This window comes from Oryctolagus cuniculus, chromosome 6 (genome assembly GCF_051225735.1).
Source record: "Oryctolagus cuniculus isolate XC-2025 breed Fujian yellow rabbit chromosome 6, ASM5122573v1, whole genome shotgun sequence".
Classification (NCBI taxonomy): domain Eukaryota; kingdom Metazoa; phylum Chordata; class Mammalia; order Lagomorpha; family Leporidae; genus Oryctolagus; species Oryctolagus cuniculus.
In genome coordinates this window covers 99,304,700-99,318,787 of record NC_142872.1, presented here as the reverse complement: position 1 = coordinate 99,318,787, position 14,088 = coordinate 99,304,700, and the positions used below count along the sequence as shown (strand labels likewise).

The 14,088-nt window shown below is 48.5% G+C and overlaps 1 pseudogene; it reads right to left on the bottom strand.

Moving 5' to 3' along the window:
• Nucleotides 1-1,269: 1,269 nt before the first annotated feature.
• On the bottom strand, nt 1,270-1,834 carry LOC149126240 (2-iminobutanoate/2-iminopropanoate deaminase pseudogene; annotated as a pseudogene).
• Between the last annotated feature and the right edge of the window lie 12,254 nt (nt 1,835-14,088).

The window sequence follows — 14,088 nt, the reverse complement described above, 5'->3', positions numbered from 1 at the left end:
CCCAGGACAATACACACTTGACACGCCTGTACGTATGTGTGTGCACACACGTGCAGACTATGTTTATATAGATACCCTAGGTTCTAACCACACCCTGGATTTACTGCATTCTCCCATGTTTGGAGGTCTTTTTAGAATATTTTCATCTCTCTCTTCTGATGAGCTCCAACACACTATTTGGGATTTGGTGTCAAGTCTTGCTGAAAAATTTTTTACTTATTCACTTTAATTGTTTGAAAGACACACACTGAAAGTGAGAGAGGGAGGTGGAGACATCCTTCTGATCACTAGTTCACTTTTCTTTTTTTTTTTTTTTTAAGATTTATTTATTCATTTGAAAATCAGAGTTACACAGAGAGAGGAGAGGCAGAGAGAGAAAGAGAGGTCTTCCATCCGCTGGTTCACTCCCCAGTTGGCTGCAATGGCCGGAGCTGCATTGATCCGAAGCCAGGAGCCAGGAGCCTTCTACTGCTTTCCCAGGCCATAGCAGAGAGCTGGATCGAAAGTGGAGCAGCCGGGTCTCGAACCGGCTCCCCTATGGGATGCCAGCGCTTCAGGTTAGGGTGTTAACCCATTGTGCCACAGCGCTGGCCTCACTGGTTCAAAGGCTGTAATGGCCAGGAGTGGGCCAGTCAGAAGTTGGGAGCCAGGAGCTCAATCCAGGTCTCCCACATGGGTGGCAGGGACCCAGCTACTGAGCCATCCCCTGCTGCTTCCTGGCTTGTGCATTAGAGTGAGAAGCTGGAACTAGGAGCAGAGCTGGGGACTCGAACCCAGGCACCTGGATGTGGAAATGTGGGCCTCTCACGCAGCATCCTTTTTTTTTTTTTTTTTAATTTTTAAATCTGCATGTTCATTTTATTTCCATTAGAAAAATATTACCTATATGAAATTTTGGTCCACTGTCTTCTCCTTTATCTCTTCCATTCAAATTTGAATATCTTAATTGTACTCAAGTAAAAGTAGAATCCCAAGTCTGAAGTAAATATTTCACATGATCAAATGACTTGATTTGAGTGAATTAGGCTTACTCGTCATCATTTCTCAGGAATAACTCATCATTCTTACAAGCTATTCCCCTTTACATCTATGGGTTTGAGTAACAAGGTTTGCATGTCTCTCCTCCCTCACTAACATGAATACATAAGTGGAATTGATGGCATCATAACTGGATTCATTAACTAACCTTGAATTCTTGTTCCACTCTCCCACTTACCAAGGTATCTCCATAATAACTTAGCCAAACTTGATTTCCCAACATCAATTACATCAATTGTAAAAATGAAGATGTTCAAAGCACGTTGAAAATTCCAGACTCAGCAACACAGGGAGCAACCATAGAGAGGCCCGCCTGCGCGCGAGAGGTCCTTGGACAGCCACTGCCTCCATCTCAACACCACCTGCTTCAGGCACAGCAGCAGCCTGGTAAGCGGCTCTGGCAGGAAAATTCCTCTTGAGGTACTGCTTGTAGATTTCACCGGTGGTATAGTGCAGTCCTTTGTGTCAGCCAGCAGGACCGCGGCTTTCACGTTTGTGAAAAGCCTGCAGCTTTTGGAATTTCACTCGTGTCTGTAAGAGCTTGTTGAGCTTCTTCCGCTTCCTCTCCTGGCACAAGCTGTGCACTGGAGGGGTGCACGCCTACCGGTCCTGAAATCTAAATGGTCCTGTGGACTACCGCAGCTTGACCGTAGGCACCAACGTCCGTGGGGGCTTCCGCGGTGCTGATCAGCTTTGTGATCTTCTGATCTGTCTTCTCCTGTGTCCCAGCAGGGAGAAGCAGCCCCTGCACCAGCACAGCTCGTGGCCACCAGACCAAGCCGACTTCCGGCAACATCTTTTTTTTTTTTTAAGATTTATTTATTTATTTGAAAGTCAGAGTTACACACAGAAGGAGAGGTAGAGAGGGAGAGGGAGAGATAGAGAGGGAGAGGGAGAGGTAGAGAGGGAGAGGGAAAGATAGGGAGAGGTAGAGAGGGAGAGGGAGAGGTGGAGAGGGAGAGGTAGAGAGGGAGAGGGGGAGGGAGAGGGAGAAGGAGAGGGGGGAGGGGGGAGGGGAAGGGGAGGAGGAGTGCTTCCTCTCTCTCCAGGGCTTTGGTCTGACCCAGCCCTGGGCCATTGCAGCCATTAGGAGAGTGAACCAGCAGATGGAAAATCTGTCTCCCTCTCCCTCTCCCTCTGTAACTCTGCCTTTCAAATAAATACAAATCACATGTAAAAAAAAAAAAAAAAAAGAAGAAGAAGAATACAAACTTTAGAATTGTGAATCGCAGCGGCTCAGCACTCTGGCTGAGTAACTTCAGCCTTTCTGAAGTTAGCCGCTCTGGAGGGTGGATGCACCGTGGTCCTACTGCGCTGGCTGCAGACTCACCAGACTGTGTCCCCAGACTGACTGTCGGCAGACTTACACTGTGCTGCCTGGCTCAGGACTGGGGTCGCCAGAGACGGGGGCAGGATTTCCCTCTGCCCTGCAAACCTCTGCAGCTGACACAGGCTTGTTCAGGAGCTGCCTCTCCTTAAGAGTTCTCATGAGGGACCAGCGTTGGGGCACAGCAGGTTAAGCCACTGTCTGTGACATCAGCATCCTATGTGAGCGCTGATTCGAGTCCCGGCTGCTCCACTTCCAATCCAGCTCTCTGCTAATGCACCTGGGAAAGCAGTGGAAGATGGCCCAAATAGCTGGGCTCCTTCCACCCACCTGGGAGACCTGGAAGAAGCTCCTAGCTCCTGGCTTCAGCCTGGCCCAGCTCTAGCCATTGCAGCCATTGGGGACTGAACCAGTGAATGGAAGATCTCTTTATCTACCCCCTCTGTCTATAAATCTACCTTTCAAATAAATAAATAAGTCTTAAAAAATGTTTTCATGAAATGGTTCCATGCCTCAGTTTACTTTCTCTAAATGACCTTTAAAAAGAACAAAGCTTCCAATTCAGGTTCCTGCTAATACAGTTCTGGGAGGCAGCAGTTCATGACCCAAGTGCTTGAGCTCCTGCCACTCTGGGAGACCTTGATTCAGTTCCCAGTGATTGCTCTCAGCTCCTGGCTTCAGCGTGGCCCAGCCCTGGCTGTTGCAAGCATCTGGGAAGCGAACCGGCAGATGGAAGATCTCTGCCTTTCAAATAAATCAAAATAAATAGATAACATTGAAAAACTAAAAAGAACCAGGCTTAAAAATTCTATGAAGTTGGAATTAGCAAAAAGAATAAGAACCTGACTGTGTGCCTCTGCCACCTGCCTGTGCTGTAATTCATCGTCAGTCCTTTACTCTCTCTCTTTTTTAAAACTTTCATTTTGAAATAAATTGAAACCTTTTCCATTTGAATCTTCTCCTTGATTTGTAACTTGCTTTTCACTAAAAATTGTTTCTGGGGCAGTCATTTATTTGGTGTTGTGGTTAAAATGCTGCTGAGGAGGGGGGAGTGCAGCGCTATGGCATAATAAGGTTAAGTCTCTGCCTGTGATACTGGCATCCCATATGGACACCAGTTTGAATTCTGGCTGCTCAACTTCCAATCCAGCTCCCTGCTGTGGCCTGGGAAAGCAGTAGAGGATGGCCCAAGTCCTTGGGCCCCTGCACCCATGTGGGAGACCCGGAAGAAGCTCCTGACTCCTGGCTTTAGATTGACCCATCTCTGGCCATTGGGGCCATTTGGGGAGTGAACCAGTGGATGGAAGACCTTTCTATCTCTCCCTCTCTCAGTCTGTAACTCAATCTCTCAAATAAATAAATAAGTCTTTAAAATAAATGCTGCTTGGGATGCCCATATCCTATATCGAGAGTGCCTGGGTATGAGTCCCAACTCTGCTCCAGATTCCAGCTTCCTACAAATGTACATCCTGGGAAGTAGCAGGTGACAGTTCCAGTAGTTGGTTCTTTGCTACCCGCGTACGAGACCTGGATGGAGTTCCTGGCTCCTGGCTTCAACTTGGCCCAGTCTTGACTGTTGTGGGGATTTGGGAAGTAAATCAGTGGATGGAAGATTCTCTCTCTCTCTCTCTCTCTCTCTGCCTTTCAGATAAAATAAATTTAAAAAATTAAAAATTGTTTTGGAGACCAATAGCATCCTGGAGAACTTGTTCGTCTTAACAATACTACGAAAAGTTCCAAGGTCCATGAGATACTGACAGTGCAGCTCAAGCAGCTTATGGCCACCACGTTGGTTAGCATGTCTGTTGCCAACATGTGCCAAAGGGGGTCCAAACAAGTGATTTCAGTTGTTGATTGCAAACCCATTGTCTTTCAAGTTTAATATTGGCGCACCTGATCGGTGTGGCCAGGAACTTGGAATAGAAAATAAAGACGAGGTGGTTATTGGCCTCTGTGCACTCCTCAAAGGCAAGCCTCGCCTCTGATGGGGTTTTATATGGATACTCTCTGCCCGTTACGGCGTTCAGAACCCCTGAGCCCTGCATGCCAGAGTCGAGTTATTGGCGGGTGAGAGCTTACTCGCCTTCTGGGGATTAGCTTTTAATCATCTACAAAGAGCAGCCGGCCTGCTCTGAAAACACTTCAATGAAGTGGGAGCCAGCCCCAGTCAGCCCAGGCTTCCCCGCTCCAAGAGGCACTGAAGCCAAAAACGGGGGTCAAAAAGGCACTCTTCACTGGTCCATCTACGCTGGCCGGCTCGTCGGTCAATCTTCATTAAAACATACGTGAACGTTGGCTCACTTCTTGCTCGCTCTTACAAACACTGTTGCCCCTGTTGTCATCCCTTTCTTCCATGTCTGGTTTTGCCAAGACAGCTGTGATGGAGACTACAGGGCTCCCATGCACCAGTGGAGCTGTCGGCTCATCAGAGGGATTCTCGGTGTCCCCCGCGATTAGTGCTGATGATGCACATCAAGCGGATGGTGTTAAGAGGTCAGCCGGGAGCTGGCGCGATAGCAGGCATCAGCACGCTGAGATTGTAAACCCTGCCCAGCTGTTTCAACAGGGCCTCGCCGGCGGCCGAGCGGCGCATCCACTAGATGGCGCAGTGACACAGGCACACACCATGTACCTCCTGCAGACACTGTTCTCGGCTTGATCTTAGTTGAACAAAAGCTAGGATTTGGTGGTAGCAAGGAGCTGAGGATAAACTCACTAGAGCTCTTTAGGTTGGATCTGTTTCTCTAAATCCCCATATAGACGTCGTAAAAACTGTGTAGACTTTGTAAAAACTCTGGACAATGATTAATGATGAGAAACCACAGAAATGCATAAAAAACTCTGGATTATGTACTAGCCATGCCATTTAAAGTGGATCTGACCAGCTCTGGTAAAGACATTGTAGTATTGGGGGAAGACACATTTATGTTGTGCCACGCATAGTCTTCCTGTACTTTATCTGAATTAATTCATCTAATCCCACATGAATCTATGAGACAAATGCTATTAATATGCAGTCATTCTTCAGTATCCATGGGGGATTGGTCCTGGGTCCCCTGAGGATATGGAAATCTGCAGATGCTCCAGACCCTCATGTAAGTGGTGTAGTATTTGCATCCAACCTCCGCAATCCTCCTGTATACTTAAAATCATCTCTAGATTACTTACCATGCCTGATACAATGCAGATGCTATGTTAGTAGACACTATAATGCAGTGCTTAGGAATAATGACAACAAAAAAGGCTGGACTTGTTCAGTACAGAACATTTTTTTTTCAATATTTATTTAATTATTTGAAAGGCAGAGTTACAAAGAGAGAGGGAGAGACGCTGAGAGGGAGAGAGATCTTCCATCCTCTGGTTTATTCCTAAATGGCCACAACAGCCAGGGCTGGGCCAGGCTGAAGCCAGGAGCTAGGAACTTCATCCGGGTCTCCCCTGTGCATGGCAGGGGTCCAAGGACTTGGGCCATCTTCCACTGCCTTCCCAGGTACATTAGCAGGGAACTGGATTGGAAGTGGGGCAGGCGGGACTCAGATGGGACGCCAGTATTGCAGGCAATGGCTTAACCCACTGCACCACAACGCTGCCCCCCACCTCAAATTTTTAAAATACATTTTTGTTCCTTGATAGCTTGAATCCTGTGGACGTGGAGCCCAGATACACGAAGGCCAAGGGCACTAATTCTGCACGTAGGAGCCTGAGGTGTAAAGAAGTTCCATGACTTGCCCAGAGTCACAGGGCTGTGGGTGCTGCAGCTGGGGGTCGCACGGAACGAGCTGGGCTCCAGCGCTCATGCTCTTCATGATGGGGCTGATGTAGAAATCTGGGGCGGGGGAGTCCCTGCAAGGGGTCAAAAGGAGGTTCTCTGTTTTCTCATCATGGGGAGAAAAGCTCAGGTTCTAGGTAGTTTCATCCACAGCACTGTCACTTTAACCGTGCTGTCCTGGGATGTCCAAGTGATCCCAGTCCTTACATGCTAGTTCTACAGCAAATGCCATCATTCCTACAAACATAATGCTAGGATGCGATGAGGGTAATAGTTTTTTGATTTTCTATTTAGAAGAGTATTAGAAAAATCTGCCTTATTGGGGGTAGGTATTTAACCTAGCATTAGGATACTGGTCAAGATGCACCCGTCCTATATGAAGTACCCAGCTTTGATACCTGGCTCTGGCTCCTGACCCCAGCTTCCTGCTAATGCAGACCCTGGGAGGCAGTGGTGATGGCTCAAGTAACTGAGTCCTTGCCACTCACATGGGGAGATCTGGACTGAGTTCTCTGGTTTTGGCTCCCTGGTCATTGTGGGCACTGGGGGAGTGAACCAATGGATGGGAGATCTCTCTGTGTGCTTGTCTCTCTGTCTCTCTCTTTAGCTGTAAACTGTCTGAACCTTTGTCTCTGAAGTAAAGTAGAACATTTGAAAGAAATCGACCTTATCGATTCTCATTCTGATTTCTGTTAATGTTTGCCCACTTGAGGACACTTGGGCTGTGGGCTAGAAAACGTCTGGTATTCATTCTCCTGCCTTCATTTATTCCGTGATAGGTCCCGCACCTGTGCAGGGCGCCTGGCCTGGAGGGCAGAGTACTCAGGCAGGTTTGCCACCTTTGTGTTGCTCCCATTTTGATAGAAGAAGCAAACACATATACCACCATTGAAAGCAGTGCTGGGGCCAGTGCTGTGGTGTAGTGGGTAAGGCTGCTGCCTGCAGTGCTGACATCCTATATGGGCGCTGGCTCGAGTCCTGGCTGCTCCACTTCTGATCCAGCTCTCTGCTATGGCCTGGGAAAACAGCAGAAGATGGCCCAAGCCCTTGGGCCCCTGCACCCACGTGGGAGACTTGGAAGAAACTCCTGGCTCCTGGCTTCGGATCAGTGTAGCTCCGGCCATTGTGGCCAACTGGGGAGTGAACCAGCGGATGAAAGACCTCTCTCTCTCTGCCTCTCCTTCTCTATGTAACCCTGACTTTCAAGTAAAATAAATAAATAAATCTTAAAAAAAAAAAAAAGCAGTGCTGCGGGGGCTGTCACCGAGCTTTGGGGAGTGCAGGATGGGGCTGCCAACTCCTCCGGGGGATCAGGGACAACACAGCACACAGCATCCTTGGGCTGAGTCAAGGACGAGGGACAAGGGACAACTGCGTGTACAAAATGTCAGAGCTTGTACCTGGCTTTTGTGGGTTGCCTGGGAGAATGGTGGCAGATGAACCCACGTCACAAAGATATCCGTGTTTTGAGCTTGAAGTGGTAGCTGATGGAAAGCCACGCCGGCTCTCCTAGAAGGGAATGACATCACTGGACTTGTGTTTCAGGAGGAGGGCTCTGGTCGGAAGGGGAGGACTGAGGATTGGGACTGCGCAGCTGCAGGACTGCGTAGAGACCAGTGGAGAGATTCGTGCAGCAGTTACGCTGCGACAGTTACGGTGTAGAACGCTGAATAGGATGCCGGGAAGTGGAGGGAAATTTCAGAGACGCTTTAGCTAGGACCTTGATGCATATAGGTATGTCCAAATTATATTCACGGCCAGCTTGATCCCACACAAGGTTTGGGGTGGCACCACCACCCTTGGTAGCCAAGGGAAGAGAGAGGCAGAGGGAAGGAAAGCTCCCAGCAGCACTCGTGGCCCCTGTGCGGGCGACTGGGTGGGCAAGGCCCCCCCACCAATATGGGAAGTAGAGTGGAAGGAGCCAGTGCTCCAGGGGGTCGCCAGGCTTCTCTTGCCATCATGGAGTTTGAGGGGCGGTGGACAGGGGAGGAGGTTGTAAGCAAGGTCGAGGTTGGACATGGGGAATTTGGAGTCGTCAGCTCGCTGCCGGCGGCTGAGGCTATCAGGGTGGACGGCGTTGCAGACCCCGAGGAAGATTCCAAGCCTCGAGCTGCTGCCAAATACTCGGCTACTTAGTGTCTCAGAGGTCTGACTGCGTTTGTTTTCTCTTTCCACCAAACGCTTTGTCATCACAGGGATAGCTTTGGTGCCTAACAGTAGGGTGGAGCAGAGAGCTCAGTGCTTCTGGGATTTCTTTTGCTTTTTAAAAATAATTAATTAATTATATTTACTTAAAAATTTTTTTTGATAGGCAGTTTTAGACAGTGAGAATTATATTTACTTGAAAGGCATAGAGAGAGAGAGCAAGAGCGAGCGAGCAAGAGAGAGATCTTTCATCTTCTGGTTCATTCCTCAAATGCCTTCCACAGTCCTCAATAGCTGGGCCGGGCCAAAGCGAGGACCCTGGTCTCCATCCGGGTCTCCCCCGTGGGCGGTTATCACCTGCTGCCTCCCGGAGTGCACGTCTGCACCAAGCCCTCTCCAGGACAAATTGCAGCCTGGGGTGGTGGGAGACGGCCGCGTGATTTCAGTCAGATACTGACAGGTTCTGGACCAGACTCCAGGACATGGGTAACCCTCTGGCTCTTTGAAGAACTGGAGGACTTGAAGAAAGGGAGGGGGCTGGAGCCGGCCCTGGGCTTGTATTTATTTTAAAACTGTATAAATGTTTACAATATGGTATGTAAACTTGCTGTCAGGCGGCATTGCTGTCAGGCGGTGTTTCGCTTTCAGCAGCCTTGTCTGCTCACCACTAGGGTTCTCTGTGCCCGAGGGAGCTCCCTGGGTGTTCTTTGGGAGAGCACAGCAAAAAAAGAAAACAAAAAAGCCACTTTCTATATGGTTCAGGGGCCAGGTAGATGGATTTGCTGTGATCGCTCTAGCTTTCCATGGCAAAGGAAGTGGAGGCAGCTGCACCAGCGTGTGGGTGAGATTAAACAGGAGCTAGCTTGCTGTCCTAGCGAATAACTCCCAACTCCTCTCCGCTTGCAACAATAAACCTTCCTGCCTCCAGCGTACCTCCAGCGTACCGCAGAAGAGCAGCAGATCGGCCACAGCTCTGGGGAGGCTGTGGGCTGACTCTGGGTCTGCTGCCCGAGTCTTCTCACAGCTTCTTGTTCTGGAGCTGCCTGCAGGTGCAGTCCCGTGGTGCAGCAGGCAACCTTGCAGCAAAGAGCAGAGGCACACAAAGAAGAGCCACAGCGTGCAATCCCTCTTCAGTCTGGGTCCTGCCTGCTTGTTCCCCTTGGAGCACAGCAAGCCACATGGCCACACCCATAGTTGTTGGTGGCCAGAGCATGTTATGGGGAAAGAAGTGAGCATAATCGCAGTCACAGTTATGCAGTTACGCCTCCAACAATTGCTGAGTGCGGATTCTGTGCCAGCCTTGTGCTGCAAATTGTTCTATAGAAATAGACATGTTTGCTGCTTGACTGTGGAGCTTACAATCGGGCGCGAGCCATGACATTCAAACCAGTAGTTATAATACAGGCTGAGCCCAGTCCCAGACTTCAGACCCCTTGCAAGGAGAGTGGAGGCAGAGGGCACAGAAGGATCACCAGGAACATTTAGAGATGAATTACTCCAAAATGTTATCACATAGAGGCCGTTGTTCCTTGGATGGGGTGGGGAGCAGAGGGAAATTTTCTGTTCATGAAAATTCTGCTCAGGTCACACTGGCTTCCTGGGGTGATTAAGGCCTTCTTTGCTGAGATAGTGTCAGGCCTGTGGTACGACCTGTTTGGACATCCTTCATCCCACTGACACCTGCAAACCAGGCCCCACGTCACTTCTCAGTCTGGCCTCGTCCTGAATCAGTAATGACTTAAGCAGACCCCAGCTAGGGGCTGGCACTGTGGCACAATGGGTTAAGTGTCTGTAATATGACATCTCCCATGTAGGAGTGTTGGTTCAAGTTCCCAGCTGCTCTACTTCTGATCCAGCTCCCTGCTAATGCACCTGGGAGGCAGCAGATGATGGCTCAAGTAGTTAGGCTCCTGTCACCCAAATGGGAGACCAGGATGGGGTTCCAGGCTCCTGGCTTTGGCTTGGTCCAGCCTTGGCTAGTGGAGCCATTTGGGGAGTGGACAAGTGGATGGAAGATCTCTATTTCTCCCTCTCTTTCCATCATTCTATCTTTCAAATAAATAAATAAATAAATCTTAAAAACAAAACAAAACAAAAACTAAACAGATCCATCTCTGCATTTGGGAATTGAGAATCAATTTACCCTTGGGTATTTTTCCCTTCAAGATCTGCTCCCCCAATTTTGAAAACTGGATATCTGCTGCTCTCCTGAACTTTCTCTACAACCTCCCAGGTTCTGGCCATACAGCTCTGACCCCATCTCTTAAGGCCTGCAAACTTCCCTTTCCTTTTCATATTTCAACAAAACCCAGCTACCGATACTGTGAATTACCTGTGATTAGTTTTGTGAGTAATAATGTCTGCATAAGAATTTTAGGAACCTACTGGAAGGAGATGACTCGGAATGGCAGACCTCACACCCAGCTAAGGAGAAAGAATGTAACCATCAACTGCAAACAGCTGAGCTCCATTGTCAAGACACCTCTACCTGCCTGTCACTCTGGGTTTCTCTGGACTGACCAAACTTAGAACAACGTCTGGAAACCTGCCTAATGATCAAGTGCCTGGACTCACAGTTTTTTTGTAACCTCCACCTGCAGCTACTCGTTCCCTTTAGAAATCCTTTATGCAGCTTGTTAGGTGCAAAAAGCACGTTTTGGATTCAAAGATCACTTTGTACCCAGGACGGCTGGCTTCTTGAAATAACCCATTTCATCTTAGCAACTTTTGCCCTGGTGAATTGTCTGTCCCGTGGCAAAGAGCGAGCCTGGTTCTTTTGTCCAGTAAGAGGCCCATCCAAGGATTCTGCAGCATTTCTTGATCCCCAGTAGCAGAGCAAAGAAACTGCAACACTCCCTCCACATCTTCACCAAAGGGCGTCTTCACCTTCTCTCCCGCCCTCTTGAACTCAGCGCCAATGTGGCTTCCTGGTTCCTGGTATGAGACACTCTGTGCTCCCTTGAAAGGAGAAATTATTGATTACTTAGGAAGATTCTTCAAAACGCTCGTAAAAAAATAGAATTAAAAGATAAGTTTAATTTGGGGCAAAAAAGTTTGAAATCCATGCGTATAAGAGGTCTTTAAAAATTCACCAAAGTGGCTGCCACCTACAGTGCCAGCATCCCATATGGCACCAGTTCAAGTCCCAGTTGCTCCACTTTTGATCTAGCTCTCTGCTATGGCCTGGGAAAGTAGAAGATGGCCCAACTGCTTGGCCTCTGTACCTGCGTGGGAGACCCGGAGGAAGCTCCTGGTTCCTGGCTTCATATCCGTGCAGCTCTGGCCATTGTGGCCAATTGGGTAGTGAACGAGTGCATAGAAGACCTCTCTCTCTCTCTCTCTGCCTCTCCTTCTCTCTGTGTAACTCTGACTTTCAATTAAAATAAATAAATCTTAAAAAATTCACTAGAAATGCATATTATTGAAAAAACTGCGCATGAATTTCAAAAAGATCTTGCACCAAAATAAATTTACCTTTTAATTCCATTTCTCCACAAACTTTCAAAAATTATTATTATTTTTTATTTGAAAGGCAGGGGGAGAGAAAAAGAGAGAGAGGGGGAGAGAGAGATGTCATCTTCTGGTTCACTCCCCAAATGCAGGCAACAGCTGGGGCTGCGCCAGGCCAAAACTGGGTGCTAGGAACTCTATCCAGGTCTCCCGAGTGGCAGTGTCCCAGCTGTTTGTGCTGTCACTTGCTGCCTCCCAGGGAGCATTTTAGCAGGAAGCCGGAATCAGGAGCAGAGCTGGAACTTGAAACCTGACACTCTGCTGTGGGATGCGAGCATATGTCAAACACCCAGCCCTCTGTGAGCTTCCTGAAGCAGCTTCGTGTATTCGGATGGCTCCGCCGGTGTTGAAGGAAGCCTGTGGCGGAGGGGCACTGCCGCTGTGCTCCAGCCTCACCGCTGATGCTGAAAGTGCGGCGCAGTGAGCGTGTCCACGTGTGCCGCGCGCGTGCTGAGGGCACGGCTGTGAAGTATCCTGGAGCATGAGTGGCCAGCAGTGCCTTCTTCACTCTGACCACCTGCATGGTGCCCGTGGACCTTGGCGTCCAAGGTGACAGGTGAGGAGAAGGACACTTCGAGAATCATCAGAAGCTTACACGGGGCTAGCCGAGGCAGAAAACGAGCCTGCCACGCGGGGAACCAGCTCAAGTGCTCTGGCTGCAAAGCTTTATTAAGATTTATTTGGAAAGTTCTGGGCTCTCCCAAAATGAATCTGCAGATTGCCTTCTCTGATTACAAGAACGTTGAGGCCTGTATTAACAGTCATCATTGGATTCCTTCTTTCCTATAGGAGATTAATTAGGTAAATTTCATTAAAGTAACATCAACTTTCTTGGAAAGAAACCATCCAACTTGAGAATGACTGTGGGTTTATATCTGGAAACTTAGCAATGCTAATGTTTACAGTGCAGAATGTGAAACGTTGGGTTTTAATAGATGTTGATGTCATTCTTGGCATCTTGCAAATGATATAAACTACTCTGTGAAGAGGTAACAGGTTGTTAAATGTAACCAAAATGCAAAGACAGAAGTGAAATGTACACACAGCCTGTTCAACCCTGCCTCCCACTTACCCTGCATTCAGCAACTGAGCCGAACCAGGGAAGCGCAGTTGACTGGCCTCATCGCTCACTCCTGCGTGTCTAGAGAGAGAGTGAGGAATCTCTCCCAGTCCGTACACTGCTCTAATGTGCTAATATTTTCATAGGGGGCCAAAAAGGCCAAGGAAAGCAGTCAGGTCTAGCACTGATTTGGCCACTCAGAGCAGTCCCCCTCGCTGGGCATGTGTAAAATGAGGTCTAGACTCATTGGCTTCCAATGGTCAGTATAAAGAGAATTCTTTCCTGGCCATTTGGGTAGATTGTCCAAGAGGTCTTTTGATAAGCTCTCCTTCAACCTCAAGGGCATGTGGAAATGCTGTGCATGGGCCTTGGTGACAATCAGGGGCTGGGGCAGTTCTGAGATGGTCTCAGAGACAGACTGGGTAATGACTCGCTCTTAGGAACCCTCTTCCCCCACCCACACTGTCCTCTTCCTACTTTGTGACAGTTTTTGGTCTCATCCTATGTTATATTATTCTCCAACTACTGGGAGATTCTCACCCAGAATTGCTAAGCAAAGTGCAAGTATGTTAAGTAAATTGAAATTGTAGAGCACAGTATAGTTTCTCCCACAGGACTGGGAAGAGGGGCATCTCTATGTGATATCTTAGTGGCCCTAGAATCACTCTGCACGGCATCCTGAGACAGTTGAATTACTTTGGAAAGAGTTGGATCTGTTCCACAATGATCTGTACATCTTATCTACCCTAGTCGTTAATTTGGTCCTCTCCGGGGGCTTTAGAACCAGTCACCATTTTAGTAGTCCTTTAGCCCACCAGGAGACCCTGGTGCTAGACTTGACTGTAAGGAGAAATTATAGGGTATGTTTCTGACATCCCTCTCCCACTGTTTCTCACCTAAAATGTAGTGTGGACAAGGTGGGTGTTTGGCCCAGCAGTTAAGATGCCCAAATTCCAGATTGGAGCTCCTAGGTTCAATTTCTGCCTCTGGCTCCTGATCCAGCTTCCTGCTGATACAAACCTGGGAGGCAGCTGTGGTAGATCAATTAATTGGGTTTCCTTCACCCAGAGGGAAACCTAGATTGAATTCATGGTTCCTGGCTTTGGACCCCAGCCTACCCCTGGCCGTTGCATGTATTTGGGAAGAAAACTAGCAGATGGGTGCTATCTCTCTGCCTCTTCAATAAAGTAGCTAAAATTAAAAAAAAATCATGTGAATGGAACTTTGAACAACCAAAGG